The sequence below is a fragment of the Rana temporaria genome, chromosome 5 (assembly GCF_905171775.1).
Source record: "Rana temporaria chromosome 5, aRanTem1.1, whole genome shotgun sequence".
In the NCBI taxonomy this organism is placed as follows: Eukaryota; Metazoa; Chordata; class Amphibia; order Anura; family Ranidae; genus Rana; species Rana temporaria.
The window spans coordinates 300,745,638-300,771,151 of record NC_053493.1 but is presented as its reverse complement, the minus strand read 5'-3'; the positions used below and the strand labels follow the sequence as shown (position 1 = coordinate 300,771,151).

General features: G+C 42.6%; 1 protein-coding gene across 1 annotated transcript in view; it reads left to right on the top strand.

Annotated features, from left to right (window-relative positions):
- The window catches only part of ROCK1 (Rho associated coiled-coil containing protein kinase 1), a 192,913-nt gene that overhangs the window by 800 nt on the left and 166,599 nt on the right, over positions 1–25,514 (top strand). The window lies entirely within an intron of this gene.

The window sequence follows — 25,514 nt, the reverse complement described above, 5'->3', positions numbered from 1 at the left end:
GCAACTGTGCTACCATGTGATCTGGTGCAGGTAAGCGCACTGCGTTTGGGGTTTCGTTAGGGATCTATTGACGCCCATCGCAGATCGCACACCCAGTGCATTTGGAATGTGTTTCGGAACATGGGCTTCCCGCATTCTGGTGTAAAGCGGCACTCCAACTATATGTAATGATTGTACTGTCTCTTTAAGGCCCCTTTTACACAATGCATAGTGGAAATTGGCATTCCGGCTTGTGGGCAATTTTCTTGCTATTCTGCATGTCATGCATAGGGCAGTCCATTCGCTTCAATTGGCTGCCCTATGAGCGTTGTTTGCTCAGAGCTCCTGCTCCTTTTTGGGTGAGAAGTGTCACACAATTTTCAAACCTCTTGCCAGCCCCTTTAAAGCGGGAGTTCACCCATTTCTTAAATTTTTTTTTTTTTCCCCTTAGATTCCTGCTAGTTTGGTCTAGGGGAATCGGCTATTTGTTTTAAAATATGAGCAGTACTTACCGTTTTCGAGATGCATCTTCTCCGTCGCTTCCGGGTATGGGTCTTCGGGAGCGGGCGTTCCTTCTTGATTGACAGTCTTCTGAGAGGCTTCCGACGGTCGCATCCATCGCGTCACTCGTAGCCGAAAGAAGCCGAACGTCGGTGCGGCTCTATACTGCGCCAACGTTCGGCTTCTTTCGGAAAATCGTGACGCGATGGATGCGACCGTCGGAAGCCTCTCGGAAGACTGTCAATCAAAATAGGAACGCCCAGTCCCACAGCCCATACCCGGAAGCGACGGAGAGGATGCATCTCGTAAACGGTAAGTACAGCTCATATTTTAAAACAAATAGCCGATTCCCCTAGACTAAACGAGCAGGAATCTAAGGCTAAAAAGTGCTCTCTAAGGGTGAACCACCGCTTTAAGGTGTTTTAGATGCTGGGAGGTGGGGCGGGGCTTAAGGTCATGTGACCACGTGATTAGCTGTCGCATGATCGTAAAGCTCCCATTCGCAAGCAGCAATCGGGAGTTTTCCATTAGCCGCTGTGGGTGCACACTCTCAGCACAGCGCTATTTGCATTAATGCACGCTTATACCCAGCCGTTTGGTGCCAAGGTCCGGCCGCCGAGAGGTTGCATATTTGCGCGTGGCCGGTGCTTTTCTTTAAACCATCAGTAATTGGAGATTTTGATGGATTACTGTTTGGACACAACACCGGCAACCAAGTGCAGTACAGGAAGATTTAGCTGTTTTGACAGCACAGCGGCTAACGAGGACAAAGTTTGTGGCCGCCTTGGGAGCAGCCATTTTGTTGGCTAGTATCAGAGCGGAGTAACAATCTCCGCTCATAATATCATGGACCGGACTGTATTCGGTTGCCGGTGTTGTGTCCAAACAGCAGTTTGTCAAAATCTTCAAATACTAATGTTTTTAAAGCAGTGGTCTCCAAACTGTGGCCCTTTGGTTGCCTTTATCTGGCCCTTGGGGCATATTCCTCCCATTGAAGTATGAAACGCTATTCTGCCAACCTGACACCAACAATGGGGCACCATTTCTCTTACTGACACCAACAATGAGGCACTATTCTTTCTAATATTACCAACAATGGGGAACTGTTTCTCATACTAATGCCAATGGTGGCTTTATTTACTCCCATTGATGCCAGGAATACGTTGCCACTTCCGGTTGTCACAGTTCGGCCCCACCTAAAACCTGAAGGACAATAAACTGGCCCTTTGTTTAGAAGGTTTGGAGACCCCTGGTTTAAAGAAAACGCAAGTGATGTGGTGGTAGTTTCTGACAAGTTAATTTGCCAGAACGTCGGGGCCAAGGAGTTAGTCACGATTGCAGGGTGACAGTCGTGGCAAAATCAAACCATGTTTGGGGTGCCATCTAGAAGCAATGGCACCCAAATGCACATTTTGCACCGCTTGCCACATGATTTGGTATTGCATGAAGTGTTGCAGCGATTTCACTCAGGATTCCAAATGGGAAATTGTGAACGGGACCTAAGGCCTCATACACACAGGATGTCTGTTTAGCTCCTCTGGATACTTTTCTCCAGGGAGGAGAAAAGCAGCTTAAAAAATGCGCCTAAAGCGGAGTATTGCACACGCATTTCGTTGTCTCAAGCGTTTGAGTGTTAATGGATTCCATTGGCCAGATTATTAATCTCTTCTGGTCCTTGGAATGTATTAACACTCACTCCGTTTCCATGCGTTTTAGGTGTGTTACATGTTTGTTTTTTTGTATTTGCTCCTCTGCGCTTTTGATGTTTTTTTCTTCAGCCTTTCCTAATGTGCCTGGACACATAGGCTAGTGTTAGAGGTGTTTTGCAGGCAAACCACAAAATACCTGTAAAAGTGGCCTTTTTTACCCCAGTCTACATGAACCCTAAAGTTAGCCATACATCATACTGTCTGTGCAATCTTCTTTACATCTGCCATCAACTGTGTGGTGCCAAGGCCTGCCTTGGTATAAACTAGATTGATTAGGTCTGCCATCCTACAGTTTTGGATCTAAATATAAAGTAGACTGCAGTCAAATTGTGCAGTGATGGTGAACCTTGGCACCCCAGATGTTTTGCAACAACATTTCCCATGATTCTAAACTACACTGCAGAGTGCATGAGCATCATGGGAAATGTTGTAGTTCCATAACATCTGGGGTGCCAAGGTTCGCCATCAATGTTATAGTGTATGGCTTTGGAAGATTGCATGGTCAGCTTTAAAGGGGAAGTAAACCCTCTGCTTTTCCTTACTTTTTAAAATACACCTGCAAGAGAAAGTCATAATGAGCTAGTATGCACAGCATACTAGCTCGTTATGTGTTGCTTACCTGAGATCGAACCCCTCGAAGTCCGCCTTGGTTCCGTCCACGCTGCCGCCATGTCCCCTCTACTCTATTTCCTGTTATCGCCACTCCAGCGCTGTGATTGGCCGGAGAGGCGATGACGTCACTCCCGGGCATGCGCACAACACGGCATTAACACCGTTAATGTCATTCACAAAAACGTCACGGCTCAGTGCGCCGCTGTGAACGGCGTGTATGGGATTGTACTATGTTTTTTTATTTTGTTTGTTTATTTTTTGTGGTTGAACTGGATGGACTTGTGTCTTTTTTCAGCCTGATGTAACTATGTAAGCCTTAATCTAGGCTTACCTGTAGATTCAAGTTACAAGAGTGGGTTTACAACCACTTTAAGGATATTATTGTACAATCTGATTGTATGATCAGCTTTAAAGTGCTAGGCAACCACCAAAAGAAAGACATGGGTCCTCTGCAGGTTTTTGACATAATGTTCTAGTATGCACTTCATACTAGCACTGTATGACATTTACCTGCAAACGGGGCTCCCCCGGCTTTTCCATCTTCACCCGCTTTTCCTTCTGGGTTCACAGGCACCGGCTGTTTGGCCGGGGCCGTGATGACATCGCTCCTGCGCATATGCGTGGAAGCTGCAGCACAGCCTTCTGCGATCCACAGCATACTGTATGCAGAGCTTCACTGCGCATGCACAGGTGACATAAACAATTACAGATGTGTATATCTCCTAAACGATAGTCATTGTACCTACAGGTAAGCTTGATTGTAAGCTTACCTGTAGATGCGAGTTTAAATACAGACTTTACTACCACTTTAAAGTGGAAGTAAACTCCCTTGCATGATTTTTTTTTTTATTTTTTTTGCCTGTTGGTACAGAAAATATCTTTTAACATGCACAGTTTAGGAGATATGCTCTTTAGATGCAGCTGGTGATGTCACCAGTGCATGCGCTCTGAAGGAACGCCCACCTGCGCGTCTGACGTCACTGTGTTTCAGCCACTCGCACAGCCGGAGTCTGCGACCCCGGAAGGAAGACCGGATGAAGATGAAAGTTCTTTCAGCGGTGACAGCTCGCCGCTGGAGGGCTTCAGTCTAAGGTGATTTTCACACAAATTGCTAGTATGCCAGCAGTCTGCTACCACTTTAAGAAGGTTGTACAATCTCCTTAAAGCTGGCCATTTGCAGTACATTCTCAGTAAAATCTACTTTTAGATTTCCCAAAACGATGTAATAGGACGTCGCACCTAAAAAACCCATTCAATTTATACCATTGCAGGCAGACCATTTCATTACATAGACATAAAGACAATTGTAAAATCCGATTGCATGGTGAGCTTAAAGGAGAAATGAAAGATATTTATTGTTTTGGATAGAGTAAGGGAGGTTTATGACTCTTGTCAGTTTTTTTTGTCTTCTTTGTACAATTGGGAAGATTTCCTGTTTAAAAGCCACAACAGGAAGTAAGAGGGAATCCCTCAAAGGTGAGGGAATCCCCGGTTGTCACCAGAACTAGTGTCCCTATTGGAAATTCTGCCTTCTAGTTACTTCTCTGACAACCCAAAAACTTGGATTCTTTCATGATAATGGTAAACGGGAGAAATGGATCTCCCTGATGGTGGCCATACACATCTGGAAATATCATTGGAACTATAGCTTATTTTTGTAGAAACGCATCAATCAATTTTTTTCTTGGATCAGTCTGGATGGAAAATCCAATGATGGGAAAGAAGATAAGATAATTTGATATAATTGATAACTTGACTTTTTGTAACGGGTTACATCCGTATTCAGGGTGTAAGCCGTTAAATATGCTGATCGCGGGTGCAATGCTTTCCAGGTTCCAAGTAAAAGAAAAAAAATGTGTGTGTATATGTGTATGTATGTATGTATGTATGTATGTATGTATGTATGTATATATATATATAAAAAAAGAAATAATAAAGGGTGAACTGATCCTTAGGGTATCGTGCATCAAACGATCTGTCCGATCGTATTTCTGAACATTCAGGAACTCTATTGATGATAAAATCGTCTATAAAATTGTTCTGTGTATGGCTGCCATTACAGGGACAGAGACGGCGTGTAATAACCCCTCACCGCTCTATAGGACTACAAATACGTTTTCCCTGCAGCTATACTTAAAGAATAAGAATGGCCTCCATCTGCTGAGTGGGTCCCGGCACATGGAGGGCTCCGCGTTCTATGTATTCTGGGCTCATATTATTCTGCTGTACTAAATCTAGTTTATAGTATTTGGGCCAGGTTCACACTTGACTATCGGCTTCTTTGTTGGTTTTCAGTTTATTTTTTACGTATGTTTGTACACCCATTTTTGATGCATTTATGAGACCTAAGCATTTTTGTTTAGGATAAATAAAAAGCAGGTTACTAGAAGACAGCTGTTGGGTTCAACATTTTTTGTGTGCCTCTATTAAAGTGGATGTAAACCCAAATTATTATTATTATTATTTTATTTTTTTTTTGCTGTCACGATGTTGAGTATAAGATTTCCTATCATCTGTGCCCAGTCTTGCAATAAAGTTAATCCGGCTCTAAGCAATCATCATTTTTTTTTTTCTTTGTCCGTTTATCTCACAAAAAAAAAAACAGGAGAAAACTTTTGTGTTCTCCCCCGCCCCCCCCCCCCCCCCCTTTGCTGTGGATGACAGGTTATTTACATATCTCATGCACTAGCAATGTAAACATCCCTTGTAATAGGAATCACTGTGACAGGTCCTCTTTATGGAGAGATGTGGGGTCAATAAGACCCCACATCTCTCCTACAGGCTTACAAGCATGAAATCGGTGAAAAAAATTTCACCGATTACATGCCGACAGCCGCGATAGCGGCTTTGTTTACTTCCGGGTACCGGGTGTGACGTCATAACGTCGCGCCCAGCCCTCCGACGGTCAAAGAGATGACTGTGACAGTCTGGTCACCAGTCATCTCTATGGTTCACCAACGAGCGCCGGCCGATTCGCTCTCCGGGCCCCCGATGGCACGGGAGAGCCCGGAGAAGCACCGGATGGCGGCGGGAGGGGGGGGGACGTCCCCTCCCGCTGCCTAGAAGAACGATCGAGCGGCGGAACCGCCGCTTTGATCGTTCCTCTGGTGCACAGAATCGCCAGCTGAAGACAGCGATATCTGAATGATGCCTGCAGCTGCAGGCATCATTCAGATATCAACGCTCAAAGTCCAGGACGTCCCAGGACGTCCTACGGATCTGAAGTGGTTAATATGTCCACTTTAATTCTGCTAATTTAAGGCTAAGTACATTTGTTTTCATCTTCCATACTACAGCCATTATTATTAGGGTACAGCAAGACAGCACCCTCCAAACCTAAACCCCCCCCTGTACCTGAATTGCTAATTTTTTTTTTTTTATTTTTTTTTTTCATCTGTTTGCAATTTTATAATTTAAATTTGACACTGACGAGCCAGCTCTGCCTACACAGCCACTTAATTCATGGCTGGGGTTGTTTACTCTAAATTAGGGCTGCAACTAACAATTATTTTCATAAGCGATTAGTTGGCCGATTTTATTGTTTCAATTAATCGGATTATAGCCTTAAAAAAAAAAAAATGCATTTAAAATTTTTTTTGGGCCAATTTGTTGAGTAACATAATGGGGTTAAAAAAACAAAAATAAGTACAAAAAGAGCAAATCGCTACTGTAAGGGGTTCATTTTTTTTACTGTGGGACAGTGAAAGTAATATTTATAGTAGCGATTTGCTTTTTTGTACTATAAAGGGCTGATTTTAGTTTTTTTAAACCCCATTATGTTACTGGCCGATTAATCGATTATGAAAATTGTAATCGATTAATTTCATAATTACATAATCGATTAGTTGTTTCGGCCCTACTCTAAATGACTACATGTCATATTTGCCATTGAGACAGATTGGGCATTGCAGAGCATGCCAGTGATCCCTCCTCCGCTCTCTACCTTTTGGAGTCCTCCTGTGCTTCCTCCAGCTGTGGGAAGACCACAAATGAATGGATGCACTGATTGTGGGGGCATCACTCTGTAGGCTTTTTTTTCCCTGAAATGACTGTTTACAGGGTATAGAGACATACTAGTTAACATCCTTTTAAAAAGATTAAAAATAGATAAGAATCAATCATATAATGGTACCTGCAGTTTCAGTTTCGTTTTTGCATGTTTCCTGCTTCTCTGCTGCACAGAGCCAATACAGGGCAGTGATGGTTTGGAAAACGAAACTGATTGGTGTTGAGGGGTTTTAGACACACAGTAATCACACCTCCTTGATTAGAGACCACAGAGAGAAAGCTCCCATGACTTTTTTCATCAGGAAACAGACAACCAGGAAGTGTTTAGAACAGAGAAGGATTAGAGCAAAAACGAACAATGAGGACATGAAACCAGGACTGCAGTAAGGTAAAGGAAGCTATTTAGCTAAAATGTTTTCCTTTAGTGACCCTTTAAATGCAAGAAATAAGTTCATGCATATTGGTCATGAGATCAGTGTCGCTGCATATACTAGTTTTTCTTGGAAAAGAGAGACTGCCTTTAAAAATGTCCTGCTTCTCCCCCAGTGAGATTTGCTGGCGGAAAGTATGTCCCAGAGGTACTTGTAGAGAATAAAGTTAGATTTTATGCTTGCCTTAGCCCTTCTTTTCTATCGCTGGGTGTAATGTCACCATCCTTCTAGGAAAATTCCAGGAGAATGTTTGAGTACCTCAAACCTCATAGGAAGACACTCTAGTCCATTCCATGAGCTGCTTCTTGCAAGATTTCATCTGCTCGGTATTCCCTAGGCTCTTGCCAGAGGCAGTGTGACATCACCTTTGCCTAGGCTCTTTGGGTGTTAGACAATGGTAAGGTAGGTGTATAATCTAAATTTTGTTCTCTAAAGTTTCAGATAAAGTCAGACTGACTTTTTCCATCGGAAATTCCTACCGTGTGTATGCCCCATCGGAGTAATCGCATTGGAAATTCCGATGAATTCCACCTGAGTTTAGATAGAGAACATGTTCTCTTTTACTCCAAAGGAATTCCGATGTGATTTTGGTCAGACAAAAGTTTGATCATTTATACGGGGCTTAAGGGTAGCTTTTGGGCCATCTATCATTCTGCAAGGTCTGCTTTGATATGAATTGGTAGACTGCGATTCATATAAAGGATAATGTCACATTTCAGAACATATGACATGTTGGACCCATATTCAGGGTGCAACTTGTAACATGTTATGAAAGGACCCTCTGATCCCCCTGCTCTGACAGTGAATGGGGATCTTCTTCCCATGCCTGCTGTCTAAATAGAAAGAAAAAGTAGCTGTGCGGGTCTCCACTGGTATCACTCATTCAGTGTTCAGTGAATCGGCTTGTAGTTCTCAATGAACTATCATGGCGCTGTGGTAGTTCATTGATTCTTCCTGTCAGAGTGCATCAGCTTGTCTGTATGAGCAAGCAGATAAGCTGACAGGTCTGCAGGTGTCCTGCATGGTATCAGCAGTCTGCTAATCGCTGTCGTGATGCTTTACAGGCTCCTACAACAAAAATAATAAATGCACATTTTTATATTTTTTTGTAAAAAGTAGAACTTATCCTTTGGGTAAGACCAAAATATATGGTGCGGCTCTTTCCTGAGTCCCCTCTGTAACCGTTTTACCTGTTCCTGCCAGTCTTCTTTTCCACTTCTTTTATCCTTTAAAAATACCAATACAATCTGTATCTGTTAAAAAGAAATTGCTGAAGACTTCATTGAAGGATTACATAAAGCGTTTTTTTTTTTTTTGGAACCTGCACGGTAAATCTTGCAATGAGGGCACTGGTTCTGGTGACATTCAGGAATTCTCACTTTGGAGAAATTTTCTAATCGCTTCCTTCTTTGTGTAAGAAAATGAAGGGGCATCTCCCTAATGGGATTACAGGTGGATGATGGGCGCTATAGCTTTGCCTTACTAAAATGGAAAAAAGTTTACCTTTTAGTTTATTAAGCTGGCCATACACTGGTCAAAATGCATCCAGTTCCTAATGAAATATCCACTATTTGATTCATGGGTGGCTGTGTTGGAACTTTCTCGCCTGACTCTCATTCGATTATAAAAAAAAAATCAAGAGCCATGTGGAAACAGTGGCTGCATCCAATCCAATGTGGTTTGGGTATTCTGACAGCTCTGGCTGTCGCGCTACAATATCTGCAGAGGTAGATTTCTCCTCCCACAGTCTGAATGAAAAATGATGAATGCGTAACTGTATGTCCAGCCTTAGGATGGCAGGAAAGTATATGCTTTTCTTCTTTGTGGGTACAAGTTTTATTGGCCTTTCCAGTTTTTCGTAAGGGTCTTTTTAAAGGCCTATTTACTTGTTTACAGGCTGCTGCAGTATAATAGTCTGCATTGCACTTGAAGCCCTGTTCACACTTGGCGACTTTGAATTGTCGGCAGAAATGCTTAGCTTCTGATTTCAAATCGTGGTAAAGGCATAATTCGTGTTTGGGTGCGATTCACTCTTAATGGCACCCTAAACGGTGCATTTTTGCTAAGATTTTCGTGAAATGAAACCTGCAAAACAAGTTAAACACCTGGCTCAGTGCTAAAACTTGGTACATGGGCTTTTTTGGCGTGTTTTGGGGATTGGAGGGAGGCACATTCCAAATGTTACTTGGGTGTGAACGGAGCCAGCGGATGTATCTACTTGCTGAGAGCCGCAGCAAAAACTGCCGCTATATGGTGCGCCGGCCTTATTCGCCAGTGTGAATGTAGGCTAAGGTGACGGTGTTAGTTTTGCATTGAAATCCCCCAACGGTGGAATTGTTCAATCGTCCAATTGGCGACAGAGTATTCTGATATGTTTCAAATTTACTTAAGTAAAGCTACTTTCACACACAGTGTTGGTGGTAAAGCACCGTTAATTTTGGCGGCGCTTTACCCCTGTAATAGCAGCACTTTTTAGCCGCAAGCAGGCCACTTTTAACCTCTGCTAACAACTGAATAAAGGGTTAAAAGCGCCACTGCCAAAGCTTTATGCAGGCGCTTCGGCAGTGCCGCCCATTGACTTCAATGGCAGGGGTAGTAGAGGAGCGGTGTAAACTCCGCTCCCGCACCGCCCAAAAGATTCTGCTTACAGGACTTTTTCTAACATCCCGCAAGCGCACTGCCCCAGTGCGGTTAAAAGCTGACCAGTGTTAGATGGCTTGTCTTAATTATTCAACTGTCACTTTTGCTAGACCGGTTGGTTTGCATGTAAATATGGCCTTTAAAATAAAAATAATTTCATATACTATTTTTACAGGATTCAGTTACCCGACTATAATTCCTTCTAAGGTGGTCCCTTATTTACAAATCTCATTGTATTAAGCTGAAAATGTTATAAAAAAATAAGGATTGTTCTCCTGGTGTTCTGATTTGTAAGTGAACCTAGTCATTTATATCCTTGACTAGTCCACCCCCCCCCCCCCCCCCACCTGGTTTGTTTTGCATTGCTGCTTCAATCTTATCTATCCTGTGTATGTTTGTAGTTATGGGGCCACTGGCAATGGCAGGGCAGTGATAAGCCAGAAGGTGACAGCAGTGACATGGGGTGGGAGTTTGACATGTACTTAGCGATAAGTAAGCTATAATGGAGGCAGCCACTTGACTTGGCATGGGGTTTGTGCTGGGAACAATGCTGCTAGCTTGACATGTTGCTATTTACACATTGGCGGTTTTTCGGCGTATAACAATTCAATGGTATTCCTGCCAATTGCATGGAGATTAAACATTGTCCTCTTGGAGAAAAATAGGGAAGTATTTCACTATAAGCCTGTGAAGATAATTGTTCTTTCTAAGTAGGATTGCCTGAACAGGTTTAGAACTGGCAGAGAGGACAGTTGGCTATTTGCAACAATTCTGACACTTGGGTAACATGGAAAGTATGTTGTATCTTTATGAACAATGGATAGCCAGATTAATCCTTGTGGTGTTTAGGAGAATGATCATGTATACATACAATGTGCATCTGACAGCAAAGGGTTAAATGAAGCTTGTACTGAGCAAGATTTGGAGACAGTCATGTCTGACCTCTTCTGAAAAGTTCAGCGGTTTGGGTGTCTGACTGATTTATTGGAGACCGTATGTCTGAATCTTTCAGCCAGAAAAGGTTTTCAAAATACTGATGCCAGAGACAACCAGGTAAGTAGCATTTTCTGCAGGGTGTTGGCAGACAGTTTCCATTATTTCTCTGAGCATAGGTTTGTTGAACCAAAAACCCATTGGGGTGGGGGGGGGGGGGGTGTATTTCTACGTAAAGGCGACTGTTGAGTGAATTTTGGATGGTTCCTTCTAATGAACCAGGCAGATTTTGATGTGTTGCGGCCCTATTGGCACTGAAGCTGGGAGTAAAATTGTTGGTCGGTCTATCAACTTGGTACATTCAGCCTTCACCGTTCCTGCTGAACTGGCCGATATTCAAACCGTTTGGCCTGCCTAAAGTTGAATGCCACTAAAATCACATAGGGATGTGGATAACATTGTTTGAGATTTCAGTTCAGTACACAGTTTCATGGATACTGAATTTCTGGCAGGCTCCACAGGATTTTTTTCTTGGTTGCAGTTAAGTAACTTAAAGCGGTGGTTCACCCTCAGTGACACGATTTTACCATCGAGACAGGCATTGTAGCGCGAGCTACAGTATGCCTGTCCCGATTTTTTTACCCCCGTACTCACTGTGTACTCGTACATTATAGTTTTCGGCTCCCGCGGGGAATGGGCGTGCCTATGGAGAGGGAGGATGATTGACGGCCGGCCCTGGCACGTCACTCTCCCCGAAGACAGCCGGAGTAGGTCTCGGCTCTTCACGGCGCCTGCGCACAGGCTATGCGCAGGCGCCGTGAAGAGCCAAGCCTATTTCGGCTATTTCCGGAGAAGCATGACGTGCCAGAGCTGGCCGTCAATCATCCTCCGTCTCCATAGGCACGCCCATTCCCCGAGGGGAGTCGGTATTTTTGATGTACGAGTACAAGGTGAGTACGGGGATAAAAAAATTGGGACAGGCATACTGTAGCTCGCGCTACAATGCCTGATTTTATGGTAGAAGAAATTTTTTTTTTTTTTTTTTGGGTTTATAGGGTGAACCCCCGCTTTAAGGCCTGTACACACGATCGGATTTTCCAATGAGAATTGTGTGATGACAGGCTGTTGTCGGAAAATCCGACCATTTGTATGCTCCATCGGACAATTGTCGGATTTTCCGGCAACAAATGATGGATAGCATGCTTTCAAATTTTCGGCCAACTAATGTGTGTTGTTGGATCATGTGTACAGAAGTCCGTCGGATTAAACTCCAAAGTACAAACACGCATGCTCAGAAGCAAGGCTAACTATAGCACATTAGCAGAAGTTGCCCAAAGGGTGGCGCTAAAGAGCTGGAAAAAACATGTTTCGTGTTTGTGGCCGACAATTCTTTGCCGTTTGTATGCAATAAAAGTTCACGACCAACGCCCTTCAGACAAAAGTCCTACGCTTTGTCTGCCGAAAATCGGATTGGGTGTACCAGGCTTTAGACTGAAAAAAAAAACTAATGCAACCACCACAAAGGAGTGTTAAGCTGCATTATACACTATATTACCAAAAGTATTGCGACACCTGCCTTTTTACATTCACATGAACTTTACCTACCTCCCAGCCGCTGTATAGACAGATTGGATGCTCCATTGTTCTGGGACAACATCTCCCCAGTCTCAGGGCGCTCTCGGGGGCGTGCAGCACGGCAATGCGGGCGCACTGGGACATGGCGCAACCCTGATCTTGGTAAAGAGCCGATAACGTGGCTCTTTACCCATGTGATCAGCTGTGTCCAATTACAGCTAACTACATGTAAACAAGGAAATGACGGTTGTCGGCTCTCCTCGCCTAACACTGACAGTGTAAGTAGAGGAGATCGGCAGCATTCCCTCACAGGGGAGGCGAGACCTGTGCAGATCACTACTCCTATCAGTGCAGCCCCAACAATGCCTTGCAGTGATGCATATCAGTGCCCCCCTCATCAGCGTACATCAGTGAAGGAGAAAAGGTACTTATTTTCAAAATTTTATGACAAACTAAAACAACGTATTTTATTTTTTCAACTTTTTTTTTTTTCAGCAAAAAAATCTAAAACCCTGCAGTGATTGAATTCCACCAAAAGAAAGCACTATTTGTGTTTAAAAAAAAAAAAAAAAAAAAGAAGATAAATGTAATTTTGGGTACAGTGTTGTATGACTGCACAATTTGTTATTCAAAGCGTGACAGCGCTGAAAGCTGGCCTGGGCAGGAAGTGGGTAAAAGTGCCCAGTATTTGGCAGTTAATGGCATTCTAGTCTTGGTCCATAGGGTTCAATATTGAGTTGGCCCACTCTTTGCAGCTAACGGCTTCAACTCTTCTGGGAAGGCTGTTCACAAGGTTTAGCAGTGTGTCTATGGGAATGTTTGACCATTCTTCCAGAAGCGCGTTTGTGAGGTCAGGCACTGAGGAGAAGGCCTGGCTGGCAGTATCCGCTCTAATTCATTTCAAAGGTTTTCTGTTGGGTTGAGGTCAAGGCTCTGTGCAGGCCAGTCAAGTTCTTCTGCCCCCAAACTCACTCATCCATGTCTTTATGGACCTTGCTTTGTGTACTGGTGCTCAGTCATGTTGGAACAGGAAGGGGCCATTCTCAAACGGTTCCCACAAAGTTGAGAGCATGAAATTGTCTAAAATGTCTTGGTATGCTGACACCTTAAGCATTCCCTTCAATGGAACTAAGGGGCCAAGCCCAACTATTGAAAAGCAACCCCACACCATATTCCCCCTCCACCAAATGATTTGGACCGGAGACTGCGAACCAGGCCTTTTTGTCCACATCAGTGCCTGACCTCAAACATTCCCATAGACGCACTCCTAAACCTTGTGGACGGCCTTCCCAGAAGAATTATAGATGCAAAGGGTGGGCCAACTCAATATTGAACCCTCCGGACTAAGACGCCATTAAAGTTCATGTAAAGGCAGGCGTCCCAATACTTTTGGTAATATACAGGTGGTTCTAAAAAAATTAGCATATTGTGATAAAGTTCATTATTTTCTGTAATGTACTGATAAACATTAGCCTTGCATATATTTTAGATTCATTACACACAACTGAAGTAGTTCAAGCATTTTTATTGTTTTAATATTGATAATTTTGGCATACAGCTCATGAAAACCCAAAATTCCTATCTCAAAAAATTAGCATATCATGAAAAGGTTCTCTAAACGAGCTCTTAACCTAATCATCTGAATCAACTAATTAACTCTAAACACCTACAAAAGATTCCTGAGGCTTTTAAAAACTCCCAGCCTGGTTCATTACTCCAAACCGCAATCATGGGTAAGACTGCCGACCTGACTGCTGTCCAGAAGGCCATCATTGACACAAGAGGGTAAGACACAGAAAGAAATTTCTGAACGAATAGGCTGTTCCCAGAGTGCTGTATCAAGGCACCTCAGTGGGAAGTCTGTGGGAAGGAAAAAGTGTGTCAGAAAACGCTGCACAACGAGAAGAGGTGACCGGACCCTGAGGAAGATTGTGGAGAAGGACCGATTCCAGACCTTGGGGGACCTGCGGAAGCAGTGGACTGAGTCTGGAGTAGAAACATCCAGAGCCACCGTGTACAGGCGTGTGCAGGAAATGGGCTACAGGTGCCGCATTCCCCAGGTCAAGCCACTTTTGAACCAGAAACAGCGGCAGAAGCGCCTGACCTGGGCTACAGAGAAGCAACACTGGACTGTTGCTCAGTGGTCCAAAGTACTTTTTTCGGATGAAAGCAAATTTTGCATGTCATTCGGTAATCAAGGTGCCAGAGTCTGGAGGAAGACTGGGGAGAGGGAAATGCCAAAATGCCTGAAGTCCAGTGTCAAGTATCCACAGTCAGTGATGGTCTGGGGTGCCATGTCAGCTGCTGGTGTTGGTCCACTGTGTTTTATCAAGGGCAGGGTGAATGCAGCTAGCTATCAGGAGAGTTTGGAGCACTTCATGCTTCCATCTGCTGAAAAGCTTTATGGAGATGAAGATTTCATTTTTCAGCACGACCTGGCACCTGCTCACAGTGCCAAAACCACTGGTAAATGGTTTACTGACCATGGTATTACTGTGCTCAATTGGCCTGCCAACTCTCCTGACCTGAACCCCATAGAGAATCTGTGGGATATTGGGAAGAGAAAGTTGAGAGACGCAAGACCCAACACTCTGGATGAGCTTAGGGCCGCTACCGAAGCATCCTGGGCCTCCATAACACCTCAGCAGTGCCACAGGCTGATTGCCTCCATGCCACGCTGCATTGAAGCAGTCATTTCTGCAAAAGGATTCCCGACCAAGTATTGAGTGCATAACTGAACAGAATTATTTGAAGGTTGACTTTTTTTTTATTAAAAACACTTTTCTTTTATTAGTCGGATGAAATATGCTAATTTTTTGAGCTAGGAATTTGGGGTTTTCATGAGCTGTATGCCAAAATCATCAATATTAAAACAATAAAAAGGCTTTTACTACTTCAGTTGTGTGTAATGAATCTAAAATATATGAAAGTCCTAATGTTTATCAGTACATTACAGAAAATAATGAACTTTATCACAATATGCTAATTTTTTGAGAACCACCTGTAGTGTATTATGTTTTTTAGTTTAGATGCACTTCGCGGTAGACTATACAGCCATTAGATGACATAGGTTTCAGTGGTCTCCCGTCTATATAATAGCTGGCACTCCTAGAAGCTACTTGTCAGGAAAGCACTGTGTACACAGAAGTACCAGTACAGTGAGAATAATGAAAAGCCCTACCTTCTGATATATGCATCACTGGAGTTTATTCACAATGTTTTGTGCTCTTTTTGTAAGAGATCTTTGTTAGTAAAATGGTCTCTAAGCCCATTGAAGTTCTTCTTCCTGCAGTATGTATCTGTGCCTGCATGACACTGAATGATCTGCTCTGTATCTTCTCTGGGGCTGTACAGTTCATCTGTGTTCATGTGTTGCTCCATGTCTGATCCTGAAACAGGAAGAGTCAGCTGTCGGCCGCCTTACCTCATCGGTAAGTCATTCTTCTCCATTCAAGGAGAAGGTGGTTAGAAATTTGCTGAGCTTCTCAAAATGCAGGTTTGTACCGTTGCCTCAGTTACTTAGTAAATGTTTTTGTGTTGCTTCATCCTTGGCCTTTGGCATGCTGCGTTACATTGTACTCTCCAAAGCGTACGTACAGTGCCTTGAAAAAGTATTCATACCCCTTAATTTTCCATATTTTGTTATGTTACAGTCAATAACATAAATGTATTTTATGTGACGGACCAACACAAAGTAGCACATAATTATGAAGTGGAAGGAAAATGATAAATACTATTAATTTTTTTTTTTTTTTTTTTTACAAATATGTGAAGTGTGTGGTGTGCATTTGTATTCATCCCCTCTGAGTCGATACTTTGTAGAACCCCCCCCCTTTCACTGCAATTACAGCTGCAAGTAATTTTTGGGGATATCTCTACCAGCTTTGCACATTTATTCCCATTCTTCTTTGCAAAAAAGCTCAAGCTCTGTCAGATTGGATGGAGAGCGTCTGTTAAAGCGCTTGTATACTCCGCTCCTACATTTTTACCTACAGGTAAGCCTATAATTTAACCACTTCACCTGGATAACTTTGCCCCTTCATGACCAGAGCATTTTTTGCTGTTCATCGCTGTTCTATTTTACCTGGCAATTGCGCACTCATGCAACACTGTACGCACATTAAATGTGTTTTATTTTTTTTCCCCACACAAATAGGGCTTTCTTTTGGTGGTATTTGATCACCACTGGGTTTATTTTTTGCGATTTAATGAATGAAAAAAAAATGTCTATGCATTTGGGCCACAATGTATTCGGCTACATAGCTTTAGTAAAAAAAAATCCCAAGAAGTGTGTATTTGGTTTGCGTGAATGTTATAGCGTCTGCTATAGATACTGGAGTTTTATTTTTTATACTGGTATGAATGAATGAATAACTTATAAAGCGCGGCGCATGCGAACTGAATCGCTTCTGGGCGCTAGTTGTTCGTGTCTCATGACATGAAAAGAGCAGAGTTTTGATCCGTCTTCTGAAAGTCAGGTGGTTTTCCTCCAACCGAATGCTGGTTGGTAAAGCGTTCCATAGTCTAGGACCCTGAAAAGCAAACCTTCTTGGTAACCGCCTGGTAATGGCGGTTATCAGTGACTTATAGTGGAACTGTTCATGGTATTTCCAAGAGTCTGACACTTGTTGACTCTGGTTAGTCACGTCAGCCCTGACTATGCTGTGATTAGTTAGAGCACAAGCTGATCTGTGTGTGCCGACCAATGAATGACCACCTGCACCCACTCCTCCGTCATTCAGGGAAAGGAGCTCCGAATACTGACAGGCGATCTTGCGTTTTCAGGGGAAAAAAACAGCAAGATCACTACGCAATAGCACACACATTACACATAGGAACACATTTAAAGAGCAACTCTACTTTTGTGAAAGAAAATATAGTCAATAAAAAAATGTGGTATATACAATTGCTATACAAACCATGTTGTAATTATATATTTCCTTTTTGATCTGCAGCGCTCTAACTTTTAAACTTTCTTTAAAATTCAATCATGGCAACCTAGAAGCGTTCTGTATATCATGGGTGCAAAGAAACCCCCGAGAAATGTCACTTCCTTTTTGTGTGATTTGGGCACCTCCTGTAATGGGTATTTCAGCTTTGGTGAGATACTACCCATGGGTTATATATTTCTATATAAAAGATGCTTTGCAGCAGGGTGGATTTGATTGAAATCGCTAGTAAAAAGGCTTGATTTAAATAAAAAATTTAAAGCGGAGGTTCACACACATTCTTAATCTAATGTTATCCACACCATTGCACTGATGTTCAAATGAGCAAAAAATGTTTTAGTGCTGTAATTACTGTATTGTGGCACTTCCTGTCCTCTACTACCGCGGGAGTAGGTGTGTCTATTGCCTTTCCCCGGCACTGCACTGTCTCCTGGGAGCTAAGTTTCAGGCTTCCCAGGAGTCAGTGCAAAACGCCGCCGTGAAATCTTGAGATCGTGGTTTGGTTCATATCACAACGGGGCACTGCATGCACGGGAGCGAGCGGTGAATGCTGCTCCCAGCTTTCACTGCAATAAGCAAATGAGTACTTGTGGCCTTCACCGTGTCCACATATATATATATATATTCGGACAGTGGATGCTTAAAGACACTAGAACAGTGAGTATTCTTTTAGAACAGAAAAAATAAATGAATGACAATAAGAAAAAAACACGATTGGCCGCGGAACCTCCGCTTTAAAGAGCAATGGTCATCTCTGACCTGCCGTTGACTCACCGACAGTCCCATTCAGTTTAATGGGATGGCTGGTGATGCGGCAGTGACACGACAAGGTGAGGGACATGGTGGCAGCAGGTGAGTGGATGCCCGCTAACAGGCACTGCCTTGATGGCTATGAAATGACAGGTGCTCTTTAAATGTAAGGACGACTTCTTGCTGGTAGTTGGAAACGTATTATATTTGCAAACAAAATGAAGGTTTCTAACTTAGAATAATTTGTCAGGCTAGTAAAACGGCGATATCGGAACCGATTTCAATCATACAGTTTGTAGCGTACATAGATGAGATCAAACAAAGTTCAGAAATATTCCTTTATCTCATGGTTACTGTGAAATTGTGTTGCTGCATCAATGCAGTGCATGTTATCCCAGCTTCCAGAACTTGGTTTTATTGAATATACAGCCTCATGCTACATAACTTAGCTAATTTTCATGCTGAATAAACAATTAATGTATCTCAAATGGAAAACTATCTTTTAGATAGATTTTTACTCCAAAAGCATTTTATTAAAGCGGGGGTTCACCCTATCGACGAAAAAAAAAATTTTTTTTTTCTTTTACTTTAAAATCAGGCATTGTAGCGCGAGCTACAGTATGCCTGTCCCGAATTTTTTACCCCCGTACTCACCTTGTAGTCGTCCATCGAAGATACTGGGGAATGGGCGTGCCTATGGAGACGGAGGATGATTGACGGCCGGCTCTGGCGCGTCACGCTTCTCCGGAAATAGCCGAAATAGGCTTGGTCTTCACGACGCGTGCGCATAGCCTGTGCGCAGGTGCCGTGAAGAGCCGAGACCTACTCCGGCTGTCTTCGGGGAGAGTGACGTGCCAGGGCCGGCCGTCAATCATCCTCCCTCTCCATAGGCACGCCCATTCCCCGCGGGAGCCGAAATCTACGATGTCCGAGTACAAGGTGAGTACGGGGTTAAAAAAATCGGGACAGGCATACTGTAGCTCGCGCTACAATGCCTGTCTCAATGGTAAAATGTGTCGGGGGGGGGGGGGGGGTGAACTACCGCTTTAATAAGTTGATTTTAAAAATGTAAACAAAATCAGACTTTTTTTTTATCCACCCTGCAGGGATGAGAAACTGACATATCATTCCCTTCCTACAAAGCTCTGTATTGTTTACTTACACACGAGCTCTGGGCAGTGATTGTACACAGCCAGGTACTGTGCCATGAATCATTGGCCGGGATTTGCTGACAGGCTCCTCCTGTGCACAAACCCGGAAGTAGGCAGTGACTTACTGGTACGTCGTTTTGCCTACAGCGACCACCTGCCCACAGTACATTGCGGGTGGCAAGCAGTTAAAGCGGGAGTTCACCCATTTATTTAATTTTTGCCCTTTTCCCCTTAGATTCCTGCTCGTTTGGTCTAGGGGAATCGGCTATTTGTTTTAAAATATGAGCAGTACTTACCCGTTTTCGAGATGCATCTTCTTCCGTCGCTTCCGGGTATGGGTCTTCGGGAGCGGGCGTTCCTTCTTGATTGACAGTCTTCCGAGAGGCTTCCGACGGTCGCATCCATCGCGTCACTCGTAGCCGAAAGAAGCCGAACGTCGGTGCGGCTCTATACTGCGCACCGACGTTCGGCTTCTTTCGGAAAATCGTGACGCGATGGATGCGACCGTCGGAAGCCTCTCGGAAGACTGTCAATCAAGAAGGAACGCCCATTCCCCCAGCCCATACCCGGAAGCGACGGAGAGGATGCATCTCGTAAACGGTAAGTACAGCTCATATTTTAAAACAACTAGCCGATTCCCCTAGGAAAAACGAGCATTAATCTAAGGGGAAAATGTGCTCTCTAAGGGTGAACCTCCGCTTTAAGCAGCTGCCCCACACAAGTCATTATAGTTTGTTTCTATGGCAAGTTTTGCTGGCTTGCTCCTGACAGTGTTTTCATATAGCTTAGATTGGGATCTTCTCAGAATAGACACCATTATAGCTGAAATCCAGGCAAACGGCCAAATGCACAAATAAAAAACATAAGCGCGTCCCCCCAACTCTGCAATACATTTTTCCTGTGCTTTAAAAATCCTGCAATTAGAAAATACATGTTTATCTGCTGGAAATTCACTCCCCACCTCCTCAAGTCCTCTTGTGGACTGAGCGATGTCATTCATCCCAGTGTCTTTTGCTAAACTACAGAATCACTTCTACTCTAAGATCTCAATGATATAAAAAGGGTCTATTCCAGAAAGAAAACAAAATGCTGCAATGTGTGTAATATGTATATTTCCTGTGATGTCTGCTCCTTCTAGGGAATATAATGCAGTACATTCCCGATTGGGGTATTTCAGGAAAATGGCACATTGTGGCCACTAGACGGAGAGGACAGTCACAGGAAATAAGACTCATTACAGCTATTTGTGAGGGCTGGGTGAATGCTGAAGGCTTATGCATAGCAATTTTCTGCCCCCTATAGGCTAATTATTTTGCAGTACAAAAAACAACCCTTGAGATATTGCATGAATTATGCAGAAGATACAGGACAGCGCTGAATTTTGAGGTGACCTTTAGGTGTGTTTTTTTTGTTTTTTTTACCGGCTTGCTGTCGTTGCCATGTGAACGGCGTGGCAAATCTCAGCGGGTCACATGACAGTTGTACTCATTGGATGGCATGAAAGAAAGCCATCCATTGTGTGCAACTGTGGTGTTGGCTGTGGTTGGTCAATTTTGATCACATGGTATCACATGTACCATGTGATTGGCTTTGACTAATCACAGCTAATCACAACAAAACTGACTGAATGGATCAGCTTGATTCAGTAAAATTGCTTCTAGCAATGTAATGCACTGCTATTAGCCAACATAATGTGTAAAAGAAAAAAAATCCTGATCAGTACTATGGTAACAATATATTGCTGTGTTTTAAAAAAACAAACGGGAAAAAAAACAGAATTGTAAAAAAAATAATCACCGCCAGACCAGTTATGACGCTGTACTGCATTGGTGACAGTATGTTAAAAACAAAAAATAAATATAATAAAGAATTCAATTTTATTTTTACAAAAAATTGAATTTGAAGCATCCAGATGCTAAAAATACACCCAGAATTAAATTTCTGTGCGGAGTGCAGTGCACTTGCTGGGATGGTCGCCACCACCAGCTCCAATACGTGATTGCATGGCGTCAACATGTAGCTTCGCCACCTACGCGTTTTGTGCAAACGCACGTTTTCAGGGGATGCTAGTACAGTTGAGTTATGCAAACCGCAGATAACTCCACAGCAGGTAGTAAGGGTTTTTTGGTTTATTCCCTCCATCTACATAGGAAAATAAAACAGAGCTTTTGTTGCTTTGGACATTGGCTTGATATTTTTGTTCTCCAGCTCTTAGACATTTAAAACCTTTTAGAAAAAGTGATAATGACATGACAAGCTGGTGTATTAACACATTCCTGGGAAAATGACTAGTTTCTGGAATTGTGACTTGAAGAGTGTTGGCTTCAAAGAGTCGTGCTTCTTTCTTGGCGAAGCACACAATATATTTTTTTTTTGAGTGATTTAACCCTTTCACTGCCAGGCCCTGCGCTTCACTTTTTGTGATCAGAACGTTTTTGCAATGAATGTCGCAGTTCGCACTCCCAGCCCATTCGGACTAATTTCTTTTTTTAATAACTGATGCAATCCGTATCATTACCCTTTTTATCATATTGTTTCAATGCAACCTGGACACTTGCACTTGCTTTTATGTTTCTGCCTATGTTTTATTGACAAGACTTTTAAAAGAAGATTCTAGGAATTGCCATAAAGCTCCAGTTATGTTGTCAAACATGGGCCTTATTGTGATTTACACACAAATTAAAATCTTTTTGCATGGTTATGATATGTTAATATAAATCCCACAAGCCCTGCCTGGAAGTGTTTTTCATAATGCTTTTGTTTATTGTCTTTAAGGTACATTAACATGCAGAGTAAAATATCTTGAAGACCTACAACAATGAGGCATCTGTCTCCACTGAAATAGGAAGTAGATTAGTGTGAAAGGGAAAATGCTAAAGTTTGATTTACGCCACCCTCAGTAATCTGAAAAACTTGTTTTTATGCATGGACACTATCACTTCAAATGAGACATTGTGGAAGAGTCACATTCCCATGGTTATTATTATAGAAACAAACGAGTGCTTAAAATTCACCATATGGGGTGTGTGAGAGATTGCTAAGTTACTGCAGAAATATTTTGGAAGTCTTAAAAATGGCTTGTTAAAGTTCAGTTGGAGCATGATTCGGCATTTGCCGGTATTTTTGAGCTGTATTATAGATTAGGATGGGCTTGTTTCTTCTTCTAGTGGTATCTCTCAACAGTTAAACCAAGGAAAATGAGGGAGAAAAAGTTCAGTTTTGATTTGTGAGATATATGTGTATATGTATGTATGTGTGTGTGTGTGTGTGTGTGTGTGTGTGTGTAATTTTTCAAGAAATACAATTCTTACTTTTGGGTAGATCCATATAAAAACGTAACTTTTTTTTTTTTTTTTTTTTTTTTTTTAAAGTACCGGTATGTCTCAAATTCTATTCCAGCAAGTCTCTTAAATCAGAAGTAGCCTCTGTTAGGATCGCTGCTGCCCAGCCCTGTCTGCTCCATTTATAAAGAGAGAATGATATATATATATTACAATTCTAGCCAATACTTGTTTTGGATAAAATGTGGAAGAGTTAGGCTCGCCATATATTATACAGTTTTCCCTTAGATTTTAGATTTACTTAAAGCGGTTCTCCACCCTAAAGTGGAGTCCCGCTGATCAGAACCCTCCCCCCCTCCGGTGTCACATTTGACACCTTTCAGGGGGGAGGGGGGTGCAGATACCTGTCTAAAGACAGGTATTTGCACCCACTTCCGGCCACACGCTACGGGCAAAAGACAGGTTTTTCTGACTTCCCGTCTGTCGCCCATTGTGTGCTGGGAACACTCGGCGATCAGCGCTGGACTCCAGGACAGGTACGTGTCCTAATATTAAAAGTCAGCAGCTGCAGTATTTGTAGCTGCTGGCTTTTAATATTTTTTTCCCCATGGCACATCCGCTTTAAACCATATAATAGGAGTTCAAACCTAAACACGTTAAATTTGTATGTAATCAGGGAGGCCCTTTCACTACATAGAAATACATTTTAATGGAAACTGAATCGCAAAATGTTATAATGTATGCCCAGCTTTTAGGCCTCATTCACACTGCCATGCAGAGCTATACGCCACCATTGATGAGTGTATTTGTGTGTCAGGTAGCACAGGTTGATGTGGACAGCTGCAGTTTCCAAGCCTGTACAAATTTAGTAATGGGGTGACAGATGACCAAGGCAGTGTGGTGGTTCACATGCAAGTGCACATTAAGCGTTTTTATGTGCTTGGAGACCGATAAGTGGCTCTGGAAGCAAACTGTCAGTTTTTTTTTCTTGGCTGTATATAACCATGTGAAGAGGCTGCTGAGTTCACACGTGCGATTCCCCATATCCAATTTGTGTGACCAGCTCTTAATAGAGCTGGTTCACACATCTCCAGGGCGGCCATGGAGTGCACAGCAGAAGGGTCTTGTGCGACTTTGGCTTAGGTTTGCCCTTTATCGCTCTCATTGTTTGCTTTAGTTTTAGAACCCCTATTTTGGGAAACTTTGGAAAAATTTGAACATCAGTAGAATCCAGAGTGGATAGCATCAGCATATGCCAATGATATCTTGTTTAAATATCCTATCCAAATATTACTCTTGCTGGTCTTATTAGCTGAACTATGGCGATTCGGACACCTCTCTAACTTCCAAAGAACTATGCCGTACCGGATATCCTTCGAATTAATCTCTCCTGACTTGACCTCTACTTTAACGCACGCCTTCCTATTTACATGGAAGGAAGGTTCTCTATTTTTTTTTTTTTTTACCTGGGCATACGCATATCACTGGATCTTCAACCTGTATATTCACATAATTAATTATGACTCCTAAATAAAGGAAAAAAATCCCTGTTTGTAGGAAGCCCTTGCTAGAATGGCTGGGCAAGATAAAAAGACAGCTTGGTCTGTTTAAAGTATAACTTTTACCCATAACCTGATAATGCACATTTCACATAAATATACAATCAAAATTAGTGTGTGCTTTAACCACTTAAGGACCTTGCCTGTTTTTCAGATTTAGCGTTTACAAGATTAAAACTTTTTTTTTTTTTTTTTTTTTTGGGCTAGAAATTTACTTAAAACCCCCAAACATATATATATTTATTTCTAACACCCTAGAGAATAAAATGGCAGACATTGCAATACCTTTTGTCACACCTTATTTGTGCAGCGGTCTTACAAGCACACTTTTTTGGGGAAAAAAAAATATATTATGATTTATGATATTATAATATATGACAACAGTAAAGTAACCCAGTAAAGTAACCCCTTTTTTTTTTTTATATATTGTGAAAGATTGTTTCGCCGAGTAAAATGATGCCCAACATGTCACGCTTCAAAATTCTATAGGTTGCATCTTTTGAGCTGCAGAGGAGGTATAGGGCTAGAATTATTGCTCTCGCTCTAACGATCGCTGTAAAATCTCACTTGTGTGGTTTGAACACCATTTTCATATGCGGGCGCTACTCACGTATGCGTTCGCTTCTGCTCGTCGGGACGGGGCGCTTTAAAAATTTATTTTTTTTTTTAATTAATTTTTACACAAAAAAAATAATAAAAAAAAAATGATCACTTTTATTCCTATTACAAGGAATGTAAACATCCCTTGTAATAGAAAAAAGCATGACAGGTCCTCTTAAATATGAGATCTGGGGTGAAAAACACCTCAGATCTCCTATTTAGACTTAAATGCAAAAAAAAAAATGTGCATTTGAAAAAAATTACAACAAGAAAAGAAAATATTGCTTTAAGAAGCATGGGTGGAAGTGACGTTTTGAGGGCCGGGTGGGGGCCATCTTGCCCTCACTCGTATCCCAGCCGAGCAGGAGGAAGCACCCGATCGCCTCCGCCACTGCCGAAGGTTCCAGTAAGCGGCAGAGGGCGCGGGAGGCCCATCTCCCGCCGCCGATAACGGTGATCTCGTGGCGTATCCGCCGCAGACACCACCGTTATCGTTTAAAGGACCGTTCACTGAAAAGATGGATTTCTCGGTTGTGGCAGCAGCTGCTGCCGTTACCGAGCTATCCATCTTTAAAAATTGTGTGTAGATAGATAGATAGATAGATAGATAGATAGATCCTTAAGTGGTTAAATTGCCTCCAACATTGTTTGCTTTTCTTCTTGCTCAAGGCTCCGAACAGCAGTAAATCTTTAGGTTGTCTGCAACGTTTTCGGCACAGCGTTGAAAAATAGAGGTCAAACTGAGCATGTGAGAATACTGTATTTTAACTACTTCAGACCCGGCCATAGTAAAAATACGGCCTCCAGGTGGCTCTATAAATCCGTGAGGCCGTCTT